We start from the raw sequence: 22,377 nt of genomic DNA, 5'->3' as shown, positions 1-22,377 counted from the left end.
ATAGGTTCAAATCCCACCACGGCAGATGGTGAAATTTGAAATCTAATGATGACCATGAATCAATTGTCGTAATACCCCATTTGGTTCACTAATGTCCTACATTTGACTCCAGATCCACAACAATTTGATTGACTCTTAACTGCCCTCTGAAAGCACCACATCCCACCCAGGTCCACTGGCCCGCCCTATCCCTGTAACCTTTGGACACTTAGGGGCAAGTTAGTATGGCCAATCCACCTAACCTGCACATCTTTGGACTGTGGAAACCGACGCAAACACGGGGAGAATGTGCAGACTCCACACAGACAGTCACCCAAGGCCAGAATCGAACCCAAGTCCCTGGCCAGTAAAATAACATAAATAATGCATTTAACAGAGTCAGACATCTGAGGAGATGTGGTGTAAAGGGTTAATGTGAATAGATAGTCTACACTATCAGTAATATAAACATATGACCAGAGTATGCTTAGCATCATGCGAAGCCTTATCGTGTACATAGTTAGAAGAATATTTAATAAAAGATAGTTTACCAACAGCCAGTAAGTAGTCTCTATTAATCTTAACCAAGGATAGCTTCAGCTAAGACACACAATGGTGATAAGAGTTCCCAGCAACAGAGGTTTGATTGGGGAATTTCCATCAGAACTCAGGTGCCATTAGCCTCACTGGTTATGGGACTGGACTGAATTCACTGTCGCTGCTCCATTCAGCCCCTTCAGCATGCTCCACTATTCAATTAGACCATGGCTGATGAGGATGCTAACTTCATTTTCCACCTTCGCTCCATGTCCTTTGATACTCTCGCCCAACAAAAATGCATCAATATCAGTCTTGAATGCTCCAACTGTCCCCCAGCATTCATAGTCTTTTGGGGCAGTTAAGTTCCACATTTCCACTACCTATTGTCTGAAAGAGTATTTTGTGGTTTCCCTCCTGAATGAGTGAGCTCTAATATTAATTTTATGTCTCATCATTATTAATTCCTCATGAGACTAAATAGTTTCTGATATCTACCCATTTAAATTCTTCTAACAATTTAAACACCTTAATCAGATTACCCACTCAATGCGATAACGGCCAGTATATGAAAACTCTCCTTATAATTTAACTTTCTAAGCACTGTGCTGGGAGGCTTACACGCGTTCCTGACCGAGAGGCCGTTCTTCTATTTACTTCAAGTGTCCCTCCACGTGACTGTCCAATCTCAAATGGTTAGATCTTATGTGGATGAAACCCCAAGACAATGCAGGCCGTCTAATGGTGATGGACTCCTTAATTCAGTCCACGAGCTCCCAGTGCCCCAGGGAACTCCGCCTGATATTCACACATTTGCTGCCGATTATAAAATACTGTTCCCCAAAAGGTGACTCCCAAGACTCTATGTTCTTGCCCATTGGAACATCATTATGACTTTCTGCCTACCTCCATCGGGCACTGTGCACTGATGTGCTGGTCTTGGAAAGGGTCCAGAGGAGGTTCACAAAAATGATCCCTAGAATGAAGAACTTGTCGTATGAGGAACGGTTGAGGACTCTGGGTCTGTACTCGTTGAAGTTTAAAAGGATGAGGGGGGATCTTATTGAAACTTACAGGATACTGCGAGGCCAGGATAGAGTGGACGTGGAGAGGATATTTCCATTGGTAGGAAAAACTAGAACCAGAGGACACCATCTCAAACTAAAGGGACGATCCTTTAAAACAGAGATGAGGAGGAATTTCTTCAGCCAGAGAATGGTGAATCTGTGGAACTCTTTGCCGCAGAAAGCTGTGAAGGCCAAATCACTGAGTTCTTGATTAATATGGGGATATGGCGAGAAGGCAGGAAAATGGGGATGAGAAAATATCAGCCATGATTGAATGGCAGAGCAGACTCGATGGGCCGAGTGGCCTAATTCTGCTCCTATGTCTTATGGTCTTATGTCTCAGGCTCTGAAACCCCCTCCTGCATACTGCTGCGGTGACTGTCACCCTGTGCCTCCAACTCTACACATACACATCTCTCCGATATGTTGGTATCTGAGCTGGCATGTTGTGGGCTAATCTGATAAGACACGGCCTCCTCAGATATTCCTTACTCCTCTTGCCACCTAAGGAATGTCGTGCCCAGGGGGCTGAGGGTGCAGCACTGGGGCCTGTGTCAGGCACAAAAAGAAATATTTAGGTTTAGCCTTTCACATAGTGAAAGCAGGCTGTGATGCATTCCATTGTGTTTAACCATGCCTGCACTGTCTGTATGACACAAGCCCATCTCTGCACTTCCTCTTATGTTAACATCCCATTGTGCTCATTGACCTGAGTATGACCTCCATTATTACCACCATGCGCCAAGGTGAGTTCAACACCGCCTTTGTCACCAGCTATCAGTGATTCACCATCACCAACAGACAGCTGTTCAGGCACCCTGGCGATCTATGGCCATCTATTCCACGGGACAGATGTGTCTCAGCAATGCCCAGTACAGGTCATTTTCACCCTTTTGACCTGCAACAACAACATGATTTCATGTTAGCCTAATATTTAGAGCATGCTGCACTGTTTCTGTGCATCACGCTGCTCATTCTCATCAATTCTGTGCACATCTACATGAGCTATGCACACATTCAATCCTCAATGCTGAAGCAGAGGTATGCACCGTCTCTCACTTTAGCTGCAGCATGTCAATATGAATCCATGAGCGCTGATGGTCTCCTGCTGAGCTCATTGTAGCCGTTATTTGAATCCAGGCCTTCGTGGTTGATACAGCGACATTATGGTGGCCAGCAGGTTCGAGGCCTTGTTCCCCAAAATTTGATGGTCCTGCTCAGAAAAGTGTGAGACAGCTGGATCCACCCTTTGCCCACATCTCCTCTATGTGACAGTCTATCGATAAAAATGTACGGTGAAAAGGGTAGTGAGCCACTCAGATTGTAGTGCTCTCATTCATTTCTGTACGCTTACACGCACTAATCAATTTTCACCATATCACCAATGATTAATGTTAAGGTGTGGTGGGGAAAATGACTGCACAATTCTTTGGTGTCATGGGTCATGTGGTGATTCCAAGGTGGCATGTTGTGCTGCCTGACCACTGACAGCCCTGCTAGCTTCCTCCCTCTTAGTCACACTGTTATGCTGTGACACTTGTGAGGGTCCTAGTTAATGGTCAACAGTGTGGATGCATCCTGATAGATGGATGGCAAGAGGGCAAGTGGATGGGATAATGAGCATGGCACTGTTCATCATTCATCCACCAACTTAATCCTGTCAGCTAACTACATGATTGCATAATATCTGTACCAGGAAGTGACGGTAAGACAATGCCATCTCCATGGCTATGTCTTGGGAATCCACGCCATGCTTTCAGTAGAGTACACTTTGACTGAGCAGCAACAATAACACTTCTCCCTTGGGAAAGCCCATGATTGGCCATCCGTTCCAAAGTCAGAGAGAAGCTGGACAACATTTACAGCTTGGTCACTCCCCTGACAAGTCAACAACAGTGTTGGCCCCCATAGTCTCCTGCAGCACATCGTTGACAACCAACCTTTCTGCGCCCGGCTTGCCCAACCCCTGCCAGGCCCACCTCCAATCCCTGACTACTCCCGAGGTCGCCTGCCCTCGGAATCCATTCTGTCCCCCAGACCAAAAATTGGAAATTTGGGAAGTCATTTTTCGAGGTTGGAATTGCGGAGTCGGAAATTCTCCCGACTCTGCGCATGTCCCAACTCGCGGATGCAAAGCCGTATGCCCAGGTGGCAACAGACTGGATTGGCGTATAAGAGATAAAAACTTGCATCTATGTTGTGCTTTTCACAACTACTGAGTGTCTCAAAGCACTTTATAGCCAATAGAGTACATTTTTTGAGGTGCAGTCATTGTCATAAGGTAGGAAACGCTGCAGCCAATTGTACTCCCACAAATATTAATGTGACAATGCCGGCACCGGGGGTTTCCCGACGGCGTGGGGCTGCCCCACAATGGGAAACCCCATTGACCGGCCGGTGTTACGGAGACTCCCGCCGGCCGGTCGGCGCAGAAATGTGGCGGGGCGGGTAGGAGAATTTCGCCCCAGATAACCTGTCTTTGTGGTGTTAAGAAATTAATATTGCTCAGGACACTGGGGCTCTTCTTCAAAATAGTACTATGGGTTATTTTACATCTACTCAAGCAGGCAGGTGGCACCTCTGTTTAACATCTCATGAGAAAGACAGCATCTCTGACAGTGTAGCACTCCCTTCGTGCTGAACGGAGTGGCAGTGCTGGTTCTTGTGCTTAAAGTCCTGGAGTAGGATTTAAGCTCAGAATCTCGTGATTCAGAGGCAAGTGTGTGACTGCTTGAGCCATAAATCTTAGTCAGGAGTTGGACTGAGCTCAGCTCAGTACAACCCCAGCACAGGCAGATCAAACCTGTGGCTTTCATCACAGTGTACATGAGTGCAATATCCCACAAATTGTTTACAAAATAGGATATTGAGAAACTTTCCAGAAATAGGCAGTAATGTAGGATGCTGCGGGAAGGAGTCACAAGAGACAGTGTGAGGGAGCTAGAAACACAGTCAGGAACACAGTAACCCCTAACTGTCTGTGTCATGTGTTACCGACTCTTTTTGACTGACATTAATCCAGTTTGATTCACCCCTGACCTCTATCTAGTGCCTGTTCTTGGAAAGTGTTGCACTTCTGTCTGTGTTAACATGAGGACAGAATCAGACTAGGCAGTGTTGGCCCCCATAGTCAAACAGCTCGGCAACACTCAAATGTTTGTGAGTTCATACCTGAAGAATAGACATTTAGGTGACAGAGAGCCACTGAATTGAGGTCTACTATGAATCAGCCTCTACAGATAATAAATAATAAAACCTTAAGGAAACATGGAGAGATTAACAAAGGCGATTGTTGCCGGGCAAGAGTTGCGTTTGGGTAAAATATAATGTTTGCTCTTTATTTGCACTGTTGGCCAATGATTTCACTGGTAAAGAAATATTTTCTCAGTTGGAGTCTGTGAAAGTTTATTTTCTGTCCTGCGAATTATCAGCAGTTTCAGAGGAGATTATGCTCGTGAAGGTGAACCTCATCCATTGGCATCTGGCCAGGGTCCCAGGTTAACTTTTAATTGAATCTCCACTCACTAAGTCTTTCAGGAGAAAGGACATTCATCTGTCCAGGCCTAGAGTCAGTCTCAACAACCTCTGACCTTTGCTATGATGTAAAGAAGGTGCCTATCTGAAAATTGAACTTCTAAGAACGGAAAGATAAACGATCCACTGCCAAACTTTATCCAAAACATATGTTTTTCCCACTATTCTAGTTATCTGGGATATTTCCTGCATGTTTGTTGCTATGGCAACTGGCCCAGCATGAAAGAACTATTTACTAGTGCAGAGAGGATCAGGCATGTGTTGTCAATTTTGAAGCCTGGTAAATAGATTTTCTTTCTGTCTGCTGTAGGCTGCCGAAAAGACAAGCTGATGCTAGCAAAGACTGACAGAGAAATGACCAATCTCCTTAAACATTCCCACAGTTCCCGCACTATTCTCTTATTTACTTGACTGCAAAAGGTTTTTTTTTCTCTCTCTTGGCTGTGCTAGTGAGGAATCTGGGCAGTGAGCCCATTGTAGAGGAGCTTATAACTTTAAAGGAAATCTTCAAAACTGTCCAGCACTTGGAAAAAGCTGTCAGACCAGGAGATCACAGGGAGGCGGCCAGGTCCGAGGTAAGTGGCACAGGAGAGCCGGAGCTCCGTGAACGCGAACCAAAAGCATCCTTTAAAAGGACTGCGTGAGCTGATGCTGTTCCTTCACTGGTTTTGTAGGGGCTTGTAATCGACACCTAGGATTCAACAAGCAAAAATCGCCATTCTCTTCATTTCCCTGTATAAGCTGGTGTGGAGAAAGGAGCCGACTGCAAGTTTTCTTAATGGTATTGCACATCCAGGGTTTTCTCAGAATCACAGATGTGATTCAGCCTGAAACACATTATAATGACTGTTACACAGTCATGAATCTCTGATTAACAACGTTTTTCTAAAAATATTACTGGTTGGAATTCCTGTTTATTCAAGGGTAAGGATGTGTGAGAGAGAGGCGTAGTGGCACTTAAGATTTTTAACTATATGTCTGAGAAAAAGGAAGACTGTCAATCCTTAGAACTGAGGCTGATTTGACTGTTGTGTCACTGGCAAATCATACCAAGCCTGAAGTGAAATAGGGTTTCACGTATACTGATGCCCAAGATGTCCATTTCAGAGAACAATTGGGTCAACTGCGCATCCACCTGTTTCAACTCGCACACGTTTGGAGTCAGTTTGTTCGCTAGTCAGTGTTAACCAAGATGGTGTACTGGTGAGTTAACTGCAATAGTCAGCAAACACAGAGTGGATGATTGAACGGGTCAGAACTGTTTGCTGTCAGCTTTATGGGGGTGAAACTGAGTCTGTGAGCTTACGCACCAGCATCAACATGATTGGGTTTCCACGTCAAACTAGGACTGTTAACTGTGAGAAATTGATTGAATTGTGTTTGGAGAACTGTGGACACCAATCTTTAAATGAAAGAGGGCAATATTAGATTCCTTGGTTTATGTAAACACCGGAGATTCCAACATTTCAGAAGAGAGGACGGCTGAACAATTGTCGACAGAAAATCCAATCAACAAATTATATATAGGAGGCAACTCACCACTCTATTATTTGATAATCTACCTATCATTGGGGAGGTTATTTGAGCTTCTTTCACTGACCTTAACATAAACCCCATATATTGTTCAAATAGAAAAGATCACAGTAGCCCCAGTCTGCAGACTGGTTTTCTAAGCAGCACCAGTGGTTCAGTAGGTGAAAGGAATTCCAGATGTGGTGCTGGGTCTTACGATGCAGGAAGATCCCAGCTCTCAACTTGATCTGTGCCGAGTTTGTCCTTCAAGGGAGTGGTGGGAAGGTGGGCTCAGTGACGGTCAGCTTATGCCTAGAGCAGTGTAGAATAACACCAACAGCACAGGTTCAATCACCAGCTGAGGTAGCCCTTGGGGCATTGCTTTATTTGCCCCATAGTGATATTATGGCCACGATTAACAATCCTGTGACAATGAGGACAATACCTGGAGAGAAATCGAGTCCTACAGAGGTGGTTGTGACACATCGCACTGATGAGGAGAAAGGTCTATCCAGGTTTCCTGATGTTGCTTGTCACCTCGTGTAGGATTTTGCCTGTGTAGGAAGGACAGTATCAAAGACACCTGGTTCTCGGGCATCACGGTGGTGCAGTGGGTTAGCCCTGCAGCCTCACGGCGCCGAGGTCCCAGGTTCGATCCCGGCTCTGGGTCACTGGCCGTGTGGAGTTTGTACATTCTCCGCATGTTTGCGTGGGTTTCGCCCCCACAACCCAAAGATGTGCAGGCTAGGTGGATTGGCCACGCTAAATTGCCCCTTAATTGGAAAAAATGAATTGGGTACTCTAAATTTATTTTTAAAAAGAAAAAAAAAGACACCTGGTTCTCACGATCAAATAGCAAACAGTGCCCATGGAATGGTTCACCATCATGCATCAGGGAAAATGGAGAGAAGAGAAACAATAAGGCTTGAATGAGCTGAGCAGTTCCTGTACACATTCTGAAATGGCAATGCCATCTTCCTTATCATGAAGTGTCAGACAGTCCCATTCACCCATCACCCCTATGCCAGTTGCCCTACGTAAGCTCTCATCTGTAAGTCTTGCAGCACTTTGATTTCAGAATTTTAATCCTTATTTTCAAATCCTTGGTTTCACCTCTCCCAATCTGTCCCCTCCAGCCCACGCTCTCCAAGATATCTGCACTCCTCTAACTCTGGGTCTTGCACATCCCCAATTTCATAGCTCCATATTGGTGGCTATGTTTCCACCTCCCAGGTGTCTACGTTCTAGGATTTCCCTCCTAAACCTCTCCCCCTCTCCTCCTTTAAGACGCTCTTTGGCCATCTGTCCTAATATATCTCTTTATGTGGCCCAAAGTCAAATTTTGTTTGATAGCAATCCTGTAATGCCTTTGGCCATTTTACTGCATTAAAGCACCATATGAATGCAAATTGTTGACTGTGGTGTATTGGGCATTGAGGGCAGCAGCTGGCACATCTGCATCGGTAACCAAGTTGAGCCAAGAGCTGCTGAAGCCCAAACAATGAGAAGATGGGTGTAACAAAGTTTCATACATTGCAGGGGAGGGAGGGGAGATGGGTGGGGGTTCGCTTGCAGGACTTGGGCTGTTTGAACAGTCTCCTCAATCAACTCTCAAAAAAAAATCACTCACCCAGCATCGACCAATCCAAACAGCCTGCAAATTGCTGTTCACTGTGTCAAAAAGGGGAAAAAGCACAGGAGCCCTCGGTCTGTACCGATGCCAGCCTGTGGCTGTGGATCAGTTCAGTCGCACAATTGGCCTCAGTGTCCTGGAGGAAGAGGAGATTAGCCTGATCTGCGTGAATGAAGCTATGTCTATATTGGTGCTCTATTAATCTAGATTCCAGGAAATGGGTATCATGTGAGAACTGGCACTACTACATGTGTAAAATTCAATTTGGATGCACGTATAGCTGGCAAAGCCCCACTCCCCAAGAGGGTGGGTCTGCTTCATGGGTACAGCTGAGTGACTTCAGAGGGCACACTGGTGTGGGAGTAGGGTCACATATATTGACTCTGAGTGTATAAGGACGGCTGGCTTCTCTTCCTGAAGGACATTATTCAGACAGTTGGATGGTTTACAACAATCAGACAGCATCATGGTCGCTTTTTACTGGTATCGACTTTTTATTTTCAGATTGTTTTTGAATTCAAATTCTCAAACCCCTGTAGGAGGATCGTGAACTGCCATTTTCTGAATTATTAGTCCTGGGATAAATTCTCATTCCTTTACATCAGTTGCAGTGTTTTGTCACTACAGATGTTACAGTCGAACTTCTGAGATGCCATTGTGCCCGTGTGGGCAGCACGGTAGCATTGTGGATAGCACAATTGCTTCACAGCTCCAGGGTCCCAGGTTCGATTCCGGCTTGGGTCACTGTCTGTGCGGAGTCTGCACATCCTCCTCGTGTGTGCATGGGTTTCCTCCGGGTGCTCCGGTTTCCTCCCACAGTCCAAAGATGTGCAGGTTAGGTGGATTGGCCATAATAAATTGCCCTTAGTGTCCCAAATTGCCCTTAGTGTTGGATGGGGTTACTGGGTTATGGGGATAGGGTAGAGGTGTTGGGTAGGGCGCTCTTTCCAAGAGCCGGTACAGACTCGATGGGCCGAATGGCCTCCTTCTGCACTGTAAATTCTATGAGATGCCATTTGACCAAAAACCTTGAAAAGTAAAAAGCTATCAATTAAAAAGCACCCTCTTGACTAAATCTATTTCTTACCTAAATCTATTTCTTACCATCACTACCTTCCCTGAGTTAGTCATCTAAATTACACCAGAGCAGTCACTACATGGCAGAAACAACCTTTGGACAATGTCAAAACTCATGGTCTGAATTTCACACTCATTGGGCGCGCATTGGGCTTGGAAGCACTCGCAGTGTCCTCTTCATTCTGCGAATGTCAGAACGATGCAATTTCATGCTGGCTGGTGCAGCGCTGCTGGTGGGGGCAGGAGTGTGGCAGGCACTGGGTCAAATGATTTCCAGAGGGTAAAAAATGAGCCCAGAGGGCAGCATGTGGCGCAGTGGATAGCACTGGGACTGCGGCGCTGAGGACCCGGGTTTGAATCCCGGCCCTGGGTCACTGTCCTTGTGGAGTTTGCACATTCTCCCCATGTCTGCGTGGGTTTCGCTCCCACAACCCAAAGATGTGCAGGTCAGGTGGATTGGCCACGCTAAATTGGCCCTTAATTGAAAAGAAAATAATTGGGTACTCTTAAAAAAAAAATTCAAAATGAGTCCAGACACCTTCATGAAGCCTGCAATGAGTTGAGGAGGAGCTTAATGGAGCTGTTGATGAGACAGAAACCTGGCACAAGTGACCGCCTCGGTGTTCAATTCTGAGCGCCATACTACCAGAGGATGTGGTGGAGGCTTTGAAGATATTGCCTGATATGGAGGGCATTAGCTACGAGGAGAGGTTGGATAAACTCGGTTTGTTTTCACTGGGATGACAGAGGTTGAGGGGCGACCTGATAGAAGTCTTCAAAATTATGAGGAGCATGGACAGAATGGATAGCCAGAAGCTTTTTCCCAAGGTGTAAGAGTCAATTACTAGGGCACATAGGTTTAAGTTGCGAGGGGCAAAGTTTGGGGGAGATGTGGAAGTGAAGTTTTTGTTTACACAGAGGGTAGTGGGTGCCTGGAATTAGCTGCCGGAGGAGGTGGTGGAAACAAGTACGGTAGTGACATTTAAGGGGCGTCTTGACAAATACATGAATAGGATGGGAATAGAGGGATACGGACCCTGGAAGTGTAGAAGGTTTTAGACGGGCAGCATGGTCGGCACAGGCTTGGAGGGCCAAAGGGCCTGTTCCTGTGCTGTACCTTTCTTTGATGTGGAGATGCCGGCGTTGGACTGGGGTGAGCACAGTAAGAAGTCTTACAACACCAGGTTAAAGTCCAACAGGTTTGTTTCAAACACTAGCTTTCGGAGCACTGCTCCTTCCTCAGGTACTCAGCAGTGCTCCGAAAGCTAGTGTTTGAAACAAACCTGTTGGACTTTAACCTGGTGTTGTAAGACTTCTTACTGTACCTTTCTTTGTTCTCAGCACCCAGTGGGTCCGGCAGGCAGGCTGCCAATGCTGGTTGGCACTCTGTCCCACAGTTGTGAGATGACTGTCTACACGCTCTGAGGGAGACAGAGAGTGCCAGGTGTAAATTACCCATACCACGGGATGGCCAAAGGAGGCCACCCCACCAGACAAAGAGGCCTGGACCTGGACATAGGTGCCTGTCTGGGTGAGAGGTCATAATGTGGTGCATCGCATGTGGATAAAGTACCAGAAAAGATTCAGTGATCTCTGCACACCGCCACAGTGAGTCACAACTTGGATGGAGCTGGGTGGCCATAAGTCGCGGTACTGAAGCATTTTAGAAGCGTTCAGATGAGCACTTGAAACACCATAGCATACAAGGCTACAGACAAGTGCTGGAAAATAGGATTTAAATTGATATATGTGCACGATGGCCGGCAGAGACACGATAGGCCGAAAGGCCTCTTTCTGCGCTGTAGGACTCTATGAGGGGTGTCAGATTCATAGTGCCAAATGGCACATATCCATGTGCCTGCCAAGGGTGGAAGATATTGTTGCTCATGTTGTATGTATAGAAGATGGTGGAGTGTCAATTTGATGGTCACTTCAAGCAGGAGGAGGGGGGCATGGGTCACGAGGCTGCAATGGTGTTGCACGTAGAGTATGGACTATGTTCAGAAGAGAAGATGTAACGTGCTGAAGCGCATACAAATGGATGATGGGGTGCCCAACATCCTGATCCTGTCCACGTTTTGGATGGACACCTTGGATATGGAAGGTGAGCGAGGAACTGGGTCCTCAGGCATCGGAGAGGCAAGGGTGTCAAAGAACAGTAAGAATTCAGTGGGAAGAGGAGGGGAGAGAGCAGGTCACGTGCCGGTTGCACTGATGTCACGTGCTCAGGGCACAAAATTATTGAGGAGAGCTTACTCCGTTTGGTAGCTGCCATCAAGCAAACTACAGGACTGTGTGAAGAACTGTAGATGGATCTTTTTGGACTAAGGAAGAGAGGGCCAGAGACACAAACACGCCAGGATCTCAACTGAATCTGCTGGAGAGAGCTTTGCAGGAAAGTCCACGGTAGGACAAAGCTGTGTTGGTATGAGCTCCAGGACCTCTGATGAACGACCCATACGGAAATGTAACATTGAATTATCATGATATGCACTCATGCACATAATGAGATACAGACAGGCAGTGACAGACACCCAGTACAGCCAATCAATTACACAGGACAGAATACAACCAATCACCAGGCTGAACACTAGAAGGTGGTCTCCCACTATAAAACACACGAGGCATCAACACTCTGCCTCTTTTCACTGGTGACAACTGGAGTGACAGACAGGGTGTATATATCAGTTAGCATCTTCTACACGTGGTTCAGAGCTAGTCTGGTCTACTTAGTTATAGTAAGCACGCTTAGAATAGTAGAGTGTAAAACCCACAGCGAACTGTGTGCACTGCTAAACAGGTTCAATAAAGTGTATTGAACCAACACCAAAGTTTGGAGTCTACTTTCAAGTACAATTGCATCCATTTGCAGTCCGTGTTACCCCAGGGTGATTAACACGACATGGTACCAGTAGTCTACTAACGAGTGGTTTACCTCATGTGATTCCGTGATGACCAGCAAGTGCCTTCCAGCGGCATGGAGAAGATCCAGGCCCCTCCACAGCTACGGATCTTCGACAATCTCGGCGCCAACTGGCGGGTCTTCAAGCAAAGGTTCCTTCTCTACATTGAGGCCTCTGACCTCGAGGATGCGTCCGATGCCAGAAAATTCGCGCTGCTCCTATCAACTGCGGGGGACCAAGCCATCCAGATTTTCATCTCGCTTTAATTTTACTGACGGCCAGGACAAGACCAAATTCAAGACCGTTTTGGAGAAGTTCGACAGTCACTGTGAAGTCGAAACAAACGAGACCTTTGAGCGCTATATCTTCCAGCAACACCTTCAGGGCAAGGATAAACCATTCCAATCCTTTCTAACTCATCTCCGTATATTAGCGCAGTCTTGCAATTATGGTGCAACCACTGATTCCATGATCAGGGATCAGATCGTGATTGGGGTGCACTCCGATTCCTTGCGGGAGCAACTCCTCAAAATTAAGCACATGACCCTGCCAGTCGCAATCGAGACGTGTATAGTGCATGAGCATGCGAGAAATCGGTACTACCGTTTCATCCCGGATGCAGCTCCTCAGTATTGATGAAAGCAGCCATTTAGCGCGCTTTTCCCGGGGCCCCACGCATGCGCAACACGAACGGGAGAATGAAGCGCCCAAAAACCAAAGTGCGCAGGTGCGAACGTCGGCTGGCCGCAATGCGCATGTGTGACGACGCACAGAGCGTAACGACGTCAACGTCATGACGTGCCCGAACTGCGGCACTGCACACTTAAAGCAGCAATGCCCTGCAAAAGGCAGGCGATGTTTAAATTGCGGGAAGCCTGGACATTATGCAGCGTTGTATAGGTCTGCACTGATGTGTTAAGTGAGTTGGTTCAACGTTGACTGCAACTGGATGCAGTGAAACTAGAAACAGGCTTCCGACACAGGAGATGGTCCAACACTGTTTCATTGAACTTGCTGATTGCTGTACATAATCTGCTGTGGGTTGACTTTATTAATCTAACTGATAACCTCCTACTGGCTTGACCAGACTAGCTCTCCACCACATGGAGATGGTGCTCACTGGCTTGTGCACTCTAACTATCTCAGTAGCTGTGTCCTGATCGAGAAGGAGAGTCTTAATGCCCTGTGGGCTTATAGTGGTGGTGTCCTGTCTGGTGATTGGTTGTTCTGTGTTGTGTGTGTTCATTGGTTATCCTGTGTGTCAATCACTGCCTGTCTGCATCTCATTATATACATGAATGGATATTATGACATGCACCACCAGTCAAGGGCCAGCGATCCCAATTCCAACGCAAGCGCGTTCGATGTGTACAGCAAAGTTTACTGGATTCTGATCCTGGTAGCACTACGGATCCAGAGGACGACTGCCTGGAGTCCCCCTATCGTGTGGGCATCATCACTACATGTGAGTATGCCTCTTCAAATTCAGCAAGACGCCTATCTATCCTCAATGTGGATGCCGTGGACAAATGGCATGCTGTCATACAAGTTAATCAATGCAGCATCCAGTTCAAGCTGGACACTGGTGCTTTTGCCATTCTCATCTCTCAAGCTGATTTTGGCCGCATTAAAAAGCAACCCAAAATTCTTCTGCCAACTCCTGATTATAATGGCAATGCCATAACTGCACTAGGATCTTGTCATCTATTCGTCTCCAACACGACCATCAATGTCACACTGCGATTCGAAATCGTCAAGCCTGATAAGGCATCCCTGCTACCGCGGTGCCCATGCATGCAAGCTACTCAACCTCGTACAGCGAGTCCATGCCATGTCTTCTTCCAATGTGGATCTTCAGGCTGACATTGATGACATCCTTGCTCAATATCCGGATGTGTTTGATTGAATGGGCACTCTGCCATACTGCTACAAGATCCTACTCAGGCCTGATGTCATGCCTGTAATCCATGCACCACGCCAGGTGCCGGCTCCTCTGAAGGAACGTTTAAAGGCACAGCTACAGGAGCTCCAAGACCAGGGCATCATCTCTAAAGTGACGGAGCCGACTGACTGGGTCAGCTCGATGGTCTGTGTGAAGAAGCCCTCAGGAGAGTTACGGATATGCATAAATCCCAAAGATCTTAACCAGAACATAATGCGGGAACACTACCCGATCCCGAAGCGGGAGGAACTGACCAGTGAGATGGCACACACCAAATTCTTCATGAAGCTAGATGCAATGCGTAGTTTCTGGCAGATACAACTGGACGAGTCCAGCAGGAAGCTCTGCACATTCAACACACCATTTGGCAGGTGCTGTTATAACCGTATGCCGTTCGGCATGGTCTTAGCCTCTGAAATCTTCCACAGGATCATGGTGCAGATGATGGAGGGCATTGAGGGTGTGCGTATCTACGTAGATGATGTAATCATATGGTCCACGACCCCCGAGGAACACATATCTCGTCTCAAACAAATCTTTTGATGTGTCCATGCAAAAGGCCTCAAGCTGAACAAAGCCAAGTGTTCCTTTGGCATGTCAACCATCAAGTTCTTGGGCGACCAGATATCCCAACAGGGTGGGCGACCAGATTCGGACAAGGTCAAGGCCATTAACGCCATGAAGACCCCGGAAGACAAGAAGGCGATACTACCCTTCCTCGGCATGGTGAACTTCTTGGGAAAATTAATTCCCAACTTGGCCTCACACACCATGGCTCTCAGGCATCTGGTGAAGAAGTCCACGGCATTCCAGTGGCTACCCACATATCAAGCAGAGTGGCTCAAGCTCAAAGCGAAGCTCACCACTGCTCCGGTACTAGCGTTTTTTGACCCGGACAGGGAAACAAAAATCTCCACGGACGCAAGCCAGGACGGCATTGGTGCGGTGCACCTCCAGAGGGATGACTCCTCGTCCTGGGCTCCAGTTGCTTATGCGTCAAGGGCCATGACTCCTACTGAACAGAGGTACGCCCAAATAGAAAGAGTGCCTGGGCCTCTTAACCGGCATTGTAAGGTTCCATGACTACGTCTGCGGTCTACCTACATTCACAGTGGAGACTGACCACAGACCCTTGGTCCATGTCATTCATAAGGACTTGAATGACATGACGCCCAGGCTTCATCGCATTCTCCTTCAACTCCGAAGGTACGATTTTGAGTTAGTATACACACCAGGCAAGGAGCTGATAATTGCGGATGCCCTGTTCCGCTCCATCACCTCGCCCTGTGAACAGGTTGACTTCATCCGCCAGATTGAGGCACAGGTGTAGCTGTGTGCCAGCAACCTCCCGGCCTCAGATAAAAGAGTGATCAGCATTCGTGAAGAGACTGCCAAAGACCATCTTCTGCAGCGTGTAATGCACCACCTTGCAAATAGCTGGCAAAAAGGGCAATGCCCTCAGTTCTTTAATGTGAAGGACGACCTGACAGTCATCGAGGGGATCCTCCTCAAGCTAGATCGTATTGTTATTCCTCACAGTCTGCAGAGCTTAGTGCTCAAACAAATCCACGAGGGACACCTAGGTGTCGAAAAGTGTAGGCGCAGGGCCCGGCAAGCTGTCTATTGTTCTGGAATCAGCCAGGACATATCCAACATGGTCCTCAATTGTGCGACCTGCCAGCGTTTCCAGCCTGCTCAAACAAAAGAAACACTCCAGCAACACGAGATCGTGACCTCTCCGTGGTCCAAGGTGGGAATCGACCTTTTTCACGCCAATGTGCGTGACTATGTGCTCATCATAGATTCCTTCTCAAATTACCCGGAAGTTGTGAAGCTGTCAGACCTCACATCAAGGACAGTCATCAAGGCCAGCAAGGAGACATTTGCCAGGCATGGTACGCCACTCACTGTCATGAGTGACAATGGTGCCTGCTTCCACAGCCAAGAGTCGTCCAATTTCGCCAAGTCGTACCAATTCAACCACTTCACCTCAAGCCCATACTACCCGCAGTCCAACGGGAAGGTTGAGAAAGGGGTCCATATAGTGAAGCAACTGCTCTGCAAGGCTGCGGACTCGGCTTCTGACTTCAACCTTGCACTGTTGGCGTACAGGGCAACCGCTCTGTCCACCGGTATGTCTCCGGCTCAACTCCTTATGAATAGAGACCTGCGGACTGTTCCAGCCGTACACTTACCAGACCTGGATCACCTCCCAGTGCTGCAAAAGGTGCAGCAACTCAGGAACCGGCAAAAGCTGACGTACAATGCTCATGCTATCTCCGGAAGATGCTGTTCGGATCAAGCTACCTGAAGTAGGCTGGTCAGCTCCAGCTGTTGTTGTTCAACAGGCTGCTCCCAGATCGTTTGTAGTTCGTGTGGCCGATGGCTCCATTGTCAGGCGCAATAGAAGGGCACTGCGCAAAGTTGCCTGCCCACCACCAAATCCTACTTTTCCGTATGTTGTCCCCACCTCCACCTGTCAGGCAGTCGTCAAGGATCAGACCCAAGCCCCAAAGACTGGACTTATAAACATTTATCTTGTAAATTTTGTTCTGTATCTGCACGCTAGACACCTCTTCTGTATATATTCATCGACTTGCTTTCATCCACTCGCCATTTAATGTAAATAGTTCTACAAGTAAATACAGTTGCATATGCTCCAAGCAACCAACATTTTTTTTTAATAAAGGGGAGATGTCATGATATGCACTCATGCTCATAATGAGATACAGACAGGCAGTGACAGACACCCAGTACAGCCAATCAACACACAGGACAGAACACAACCAATCACCAAGCAGAACACTAGAAGGTGGTCTCCCACTATAAAACACACGAGGCATCAACACTCTGCCTCTTTCCACTGGTGACAACTGGAGTGACAGTCAGGGTGTATATATCAGTTAGCAGCTTCTACACGTGGCTCAGAGCTAGTCTGGTCTAGTTAGTTATAGTAAGCACGCTTAGATTAGTAGAGTGTCAAACCCACAGCAAACTGTGTGCACTACTTAACAAGTTCAATAAAGAGTATTGAACCAACACCAAAGTTTGGAGTCTACTTTCAAGTACAACTGCATCCAGTTGCAGTCCGTGTTACCCCAGGGTGATTAACACGACATGAATAACAAGTGAGATCGAGAGGATGAAACAGGTTCGCCGGTCAAATTCAAGGTAAGTGAAAAGGTGGGTCGCGAAGTTAGAGCGGTATGTTTCCCAAAGGTCGGCTGCCGTGGATCCCCGACTTCGGTTGGTAAAAATGGTTTCCGGAAAAAAGTTGGAAAAACATAGCTGTAGAGTGGAAGCCAGTCAATGAGATGGGTTCCAGCCATCTTAGAATTTGACATGTAGAAAGATCAACGGCAATAACAAAAATCACTTTTTAAAAAATGAATTTAAAGATAAAATGACTGGGGAGATTGTTGAATAAAACGAGAGCGATGTAAAATGTCTAACACTTACAGGAGGGTGTGACTGTGGTGAGGAATGAGGTGGCAGCTCCAAGGGGCAGACACCCAGACGGTAACGGTTGGCCACGCACGTGCGGTGCTCGACTTTTACCTCTCGACGCTTTTTTTTCCAACCCTCATTTGGGCGAATTTTTTTTCCTGGCATTTTCTAAAGTAGGCGTCCTACTTTTTTTATTTTACAGACGTTTAAAACCTGGGATGGGGGGGGGGGCGCGATTAGATGGACGAAGGGCCTCGGCGAGGAGGCCGCGAATGGCGGCACTTTCAAGCGGCTCGGGCTTCACAACCGCGCGTTGTTTCACCGCCGTCGAGGTGATGTAGATAATTGTGGAGAGCGTCGTATTCGAGCCTCAAAGTCGGGAGTTTGAGTCTCTCTCTCTCTCTCTCTCCAGAAACACAAAACTCCAGGCAGTCTTGATGGGAGTGCCGCACTGTCGGCTGTGTCGTCCTTTTGTGTGAGGCGGCTGAAAAAGCGCGGGTTGCGAAAATATTCCCCAAAAGAGTTAAAAGCCTCCCGGGGCTGCAGAGTGCGCAGTAAAAGTATAAATTAAAATTTACGAGCTGCAGTTTTTTTTCCAAAGCATTTTTGGCTTGAGGTCTTGCCAGGCTCACCTTGACAGGCGAGATGTTTGTGTTTTACACTGTGTATGTGTGTGTAGGGGGCTCGGGGGCTCCATATTAGGCAAGGACGGCTGCAAGCTGTGGGAACGGGGTCAAAGCCATCCCTGGCCTGCTCACTTCTCTGCGTGTTGGAATGTTGCCTCACTTCCAACTCCCTGGGGTGATAGATCCATCTGTCTGCGGGGGTGTGCCTGCCTCAGTGTGAAGTATCCAACGGTCGAAATGCCCACATCATACCTACATCCAAATTGAACCTCCCTGAACTGGCCAGCCGGGGGTGGGGAGGATCCGCTCCATTTCACAAAACGGACATAAACACGAGTCATTCGCAGCGTCAATTAGCCCCATGTGAAAGTCGCCATAGTTCCTCCAGTCCCTGCTCTCCTGTTGAGAGACAGAGAGCTTAATGATCCCTTCTCTGCCTTTTGGCTAAGATCAAGTCCAAGATGAGGTGCCATGCCTTTTCTTGTCAACGTGGATCTTGTATGTCCCTCTTGTGGAGACCATGAATTGGCTTCAATTTCAATTGTTTTTTGAGCAAGCAATGAGATGGATTAAGGGATTGCCCTGTCCACTGCGCATTGGCTTTGTAACTTTAAGGATGGGATGAAAAAAAAATTTAAAAGAGAGCTGACTGGCGGTGATTTAACCTGAGGATCACTCCCATCTCAGGGTACAGCCATTTGATCACACATAGGGTGCGATTCCTCCCTGCACCAAATGGTAAACTCACTCGTCCCTTATAACAGGTTGTGTGAGTGGCTATTCCACACTTATGAGTGTGTAGAGTACAGCATGCTGTCCTTTCACATCTTGGACCCTGGGTTTCAAATTCAGAATGAGATGGGTACATATGCTTGGTCTGTGAGGCAGTCCCAAACCAGATTCCTTGAGCCCATAGTACAGAACCGGTGCTGCTTCAGTGTTTAAAGAAAACACAAATGGTGCAAACTCAGCAGCATTTTTAAAAAAAAAGTGAAATAAGGTTAGGATTTGTAGTGTAACTTTCCTCTGTTCAGTTGAAGGGTCACCACCTGTATCGTTGGCTTGTTGTTTCTCGTAGATGCTGACAGAGGTGCTGTGGAATTCTAACGCCATCTGTTTTTATTACTGAGGCCACCACTTGCAGCTTCCACTCTCTGTGCCTTGTAATTGGCAGTAAACTGGCACACTTGAGAGGCTGTGAAGGACCCTGAGATTCTGACAATCTACACAGAATTGGAGGGACAATGTCGAGGAAGCTTTACGTTGTATCTTACCCTGCGCTGTACCTGTCCTGGGAGTGTTTGATGGGGGACAGTAAAGGGAGGTTTACTCTGTATATAACCCCGTGGTGTACCTGTCCTGGGAGCGTTTGATGGGGGCAGTGCAGAGGGAGCTTTGACTCTCTCTGTTTACTCTCTCTCTGCTACTGTTTCCAGTGTTGAGCTGCATGGAGGAAGGAGGAGAGCTGGAGCGGATATGTCGCTGGAAATGGTAGACGGGGGTCGAATTCAGGCCAAGGATGGAAGGCTTACTTGGCGCTCCTTTGCTAAAGATCGTGCCCCGCCGCCTGCAGCTCGAGGTGGTCTGCTGCTGCTCCTGGAGGCTCTGGGGGTTGGCCCCTTGGACTGTTGAAGTAGACTTTGGGATTTTGGTACTTTTCTACTGACTTTTGTCTCTTGGAGAAACTATCTGGGGTTTTCCCCTAGACGTTGCCATGTCACCGGGTGGCCATTTTCTGCTGGATTGTTGGACTTTTCAAGCTGTACCGGGTGTCAGCGAGTTTTGGGTCAGACACTGTTTTGCACTTTTTGGACTTTAGTTTTGATTTGTTACTGTTGTCTCTGTCCATATGCTTAAACTGCTCCGCTTGCCGGTTGAGCAGGTTACCACGGTGCTGTGAAGGAAGGCCCCTCTCTCCTTTGCCACGCCCGGGTGTGTATCTTTCCGGTGGTCTCCCTCCTTGCGGAGGGAGCCTTTCCTCGATGTGAGGCTGCCGGGTTGGGGAGGGGGGAGGGGGGGGGGGGCGGGAGGAACAACATTAGGACTGACTTTTTGGATTTTTGTGTTGATTTATTACTGTTGTTTCTGTCCATGTTGTTAAACTGCTCTGCTTACAAATGGTCCCTTGCCTGTTGTGCAGGTTACCACGGTTCTGTGAAGGAAGGTCCCTTTCTCCTCTGCCACGCCCGGGTGTGTATCTTTCCGGTGGTCTGTGCTCCTTGCGGAGATAGCTTTTCCTCCGATGTGAGGCTACCGGGCTGGGTGGGTGGGGGGTGATGAACGAAGCGGCCATTTGCCGGCTTTCTGGCTAGCGGCCTGGAACTGTTGTTTTGGATTTAACTGGGAACCCCTTCGGGGGGGGGGAAATACAGGGGGTGATTGTGTACGTATATGGGTGGTTTTCTGTATTTAGTAGATGTTTTTGACATGCTACTGTTTTCTGTTGTCTCTGATCATACTGTTTCTATATGTTGATGAATTGTTTCGATGTTGACAGACTATATACGTGCTGTGAGGGAATAAATTGGCGAGATGCTGGATTTTAGCCGGTGGCCTGTTTCATGGCTCATTGTTTTGATCTGCATTGTGGCCCCTTTGTGGGAGAGGGGGGTATTTTCTACTCTCTTGTACTGTGCCCTATGTTGACGTGCCCCTTTTCGGTGGTCTGCGTTGCTCGTTGGAGCTCCTTTTCCGCCTGTGTGGGGCTGCCATTTGGGGCAGGGGTGGTTATCTGTGTGTGTGTGTGTGTGTACTGAAGATATTTTATCTTGTGACTGTTTTTGCTATGTAATTGTTGAAGTATGTCGAGGCCTTGTGCCTTGCAACTGTTCTGGCTATGTAACTGTCGAATTGCTAATAAACCAAAATATTTAGAGGGAGCTTTACTCTGTATCTAGCACCCTGATGTACCTGCACTGGGAGTGTTTGATGGGGACGCTATTGCATCAATCAGACAATTATATCAAGATTGAATTTGAGATTTTGAAGGCCCACAATCAGTATGAGACTGGGAATTGTTTACAGATTGAGCCTACTGGAAATATTTCACCTTTTTAACGCAATGAAAATATTTTTGGACCAGAAGTAATCGATCATGTGGTGACATCACAAGACAAGTCCACCTCCCGCTATCTCTGATTGGCTACTGTGATCCACCATGAATAGCACTGGGTGGGAGGAGAGAACGAAACACGGAAAATAATATTTTCATGAATGGATTACCCTACTGTGACTAAATATGGAAAACATTTTCACAGTTATGACAGCCCAAATGTGTGATAACCGTTTATATTTCACTAAAATAACTTATGACTCATAGTGTAAGCACTTAGACTGGGAGCGAGCCGCAGTGGGCACTGAAAACAGGCCCACAAAAGAAGCTTGAAGCAGTTTAATTGGGCCAAGGTCTTGCCAACTGAGTAGATGGTTCTCATTCTTCATGCATGCAGTTAGTTCCTGGGATTGACATTGACTTGTGGAAATTAACAATGTGAATTGCAGGCTATTTTACCCAAGGATGAATATCTCCACATCTACCCCTCAATTTTGATAAATTCTACTCCCTCCCTAGTCCCTGAATTCTCACCATCTTAACCCTGAATTCACATCTCTCCATGGTCTCACCCCCTTCCTATCTCTGCAACCTCTTCATCCCCTACAAATCTCTAAGAAGTTCGAAGTTCCTCCAGTTCGGGCCTCTTGTGCACCCTCTGACCTAGGTTCCACCATTGACAGATGTGTTTCCAGTTGTCCAAGCCCTGAGCGCTGGAATATCCTCCCTACACCTCCACTCCTCCTCCTTGAGTCCCTCTTTAAAACATACCTCTTCAACCAAGTCTTTGACCAGCCTATCCTAATGACATCCTCAGTGTTTGATAACGTTTGTGTGAAAATGTTTGGAAAAATATACAAAGTTAAACATGGAACATACAGTGCAGAAGGAGGCCACCCGGCCCATCGAGTCTGCACCGACCCATTTAAGCCCTCGCTTCCACCCCATCCCCGCAACCCAACAACCCCCACCCCACCCTTTTTGGTCACGAAGGGCAATTTATCATGGCCAATGACCTTTGACCTCTCTCCTGAGTTTCATCAAAATAATATTTTTTCAAAATCTAGA

At 47.3% G+C, this 22,377-nt stretch overlaps 1 protein-coding gene across 3 annotated transcripts in view; it reads left to right on the top strand.

The window, feature by feature from the left end:
- The first annotated feature begins 5,459 nt into the window (after positions 1-5,459).
- Positions 5,460-22,377, top strand: part of cdon (cell adhesion associated, oncogene regulated) — a 287,217-nt gene continuing 270,299 nt past the window's right edge. For all 3 annotated transcript variants that reach the window (XM_072486781.1, XM_072486779.1, XM_072486777.1), the window contains exon 1: positions 5,460-5,692. The gene's annotated coding sequence lies outside the window, so the exon portion shown is untranslated. The remainder of the gene's footprint in view (positions 5,693-22,377) is intronic.

The sequence above is a fragment of the Scyliorhinus torazame genome, chromosome 21 (assembly GCF_047496885.1).
Source record: "Scyliorhinus torazame isolate Kashiwa2021f chromosome 21, sScyTor2.1, whole genome shotgun sequence".
NCBI classification, from domain to species: Eukaryota; Metazoa; Chordata; class Chondrichthyes; order Carcharhiniformes; family Scyliorhinidae; genus Scyliorhinus; species Scyliorhinus torazame.
The sequence above is the reverse complement of the archived record's forward strand: the minus strand, read 5'-3'. Positions and strand labels throughout refer to the sequence as shown.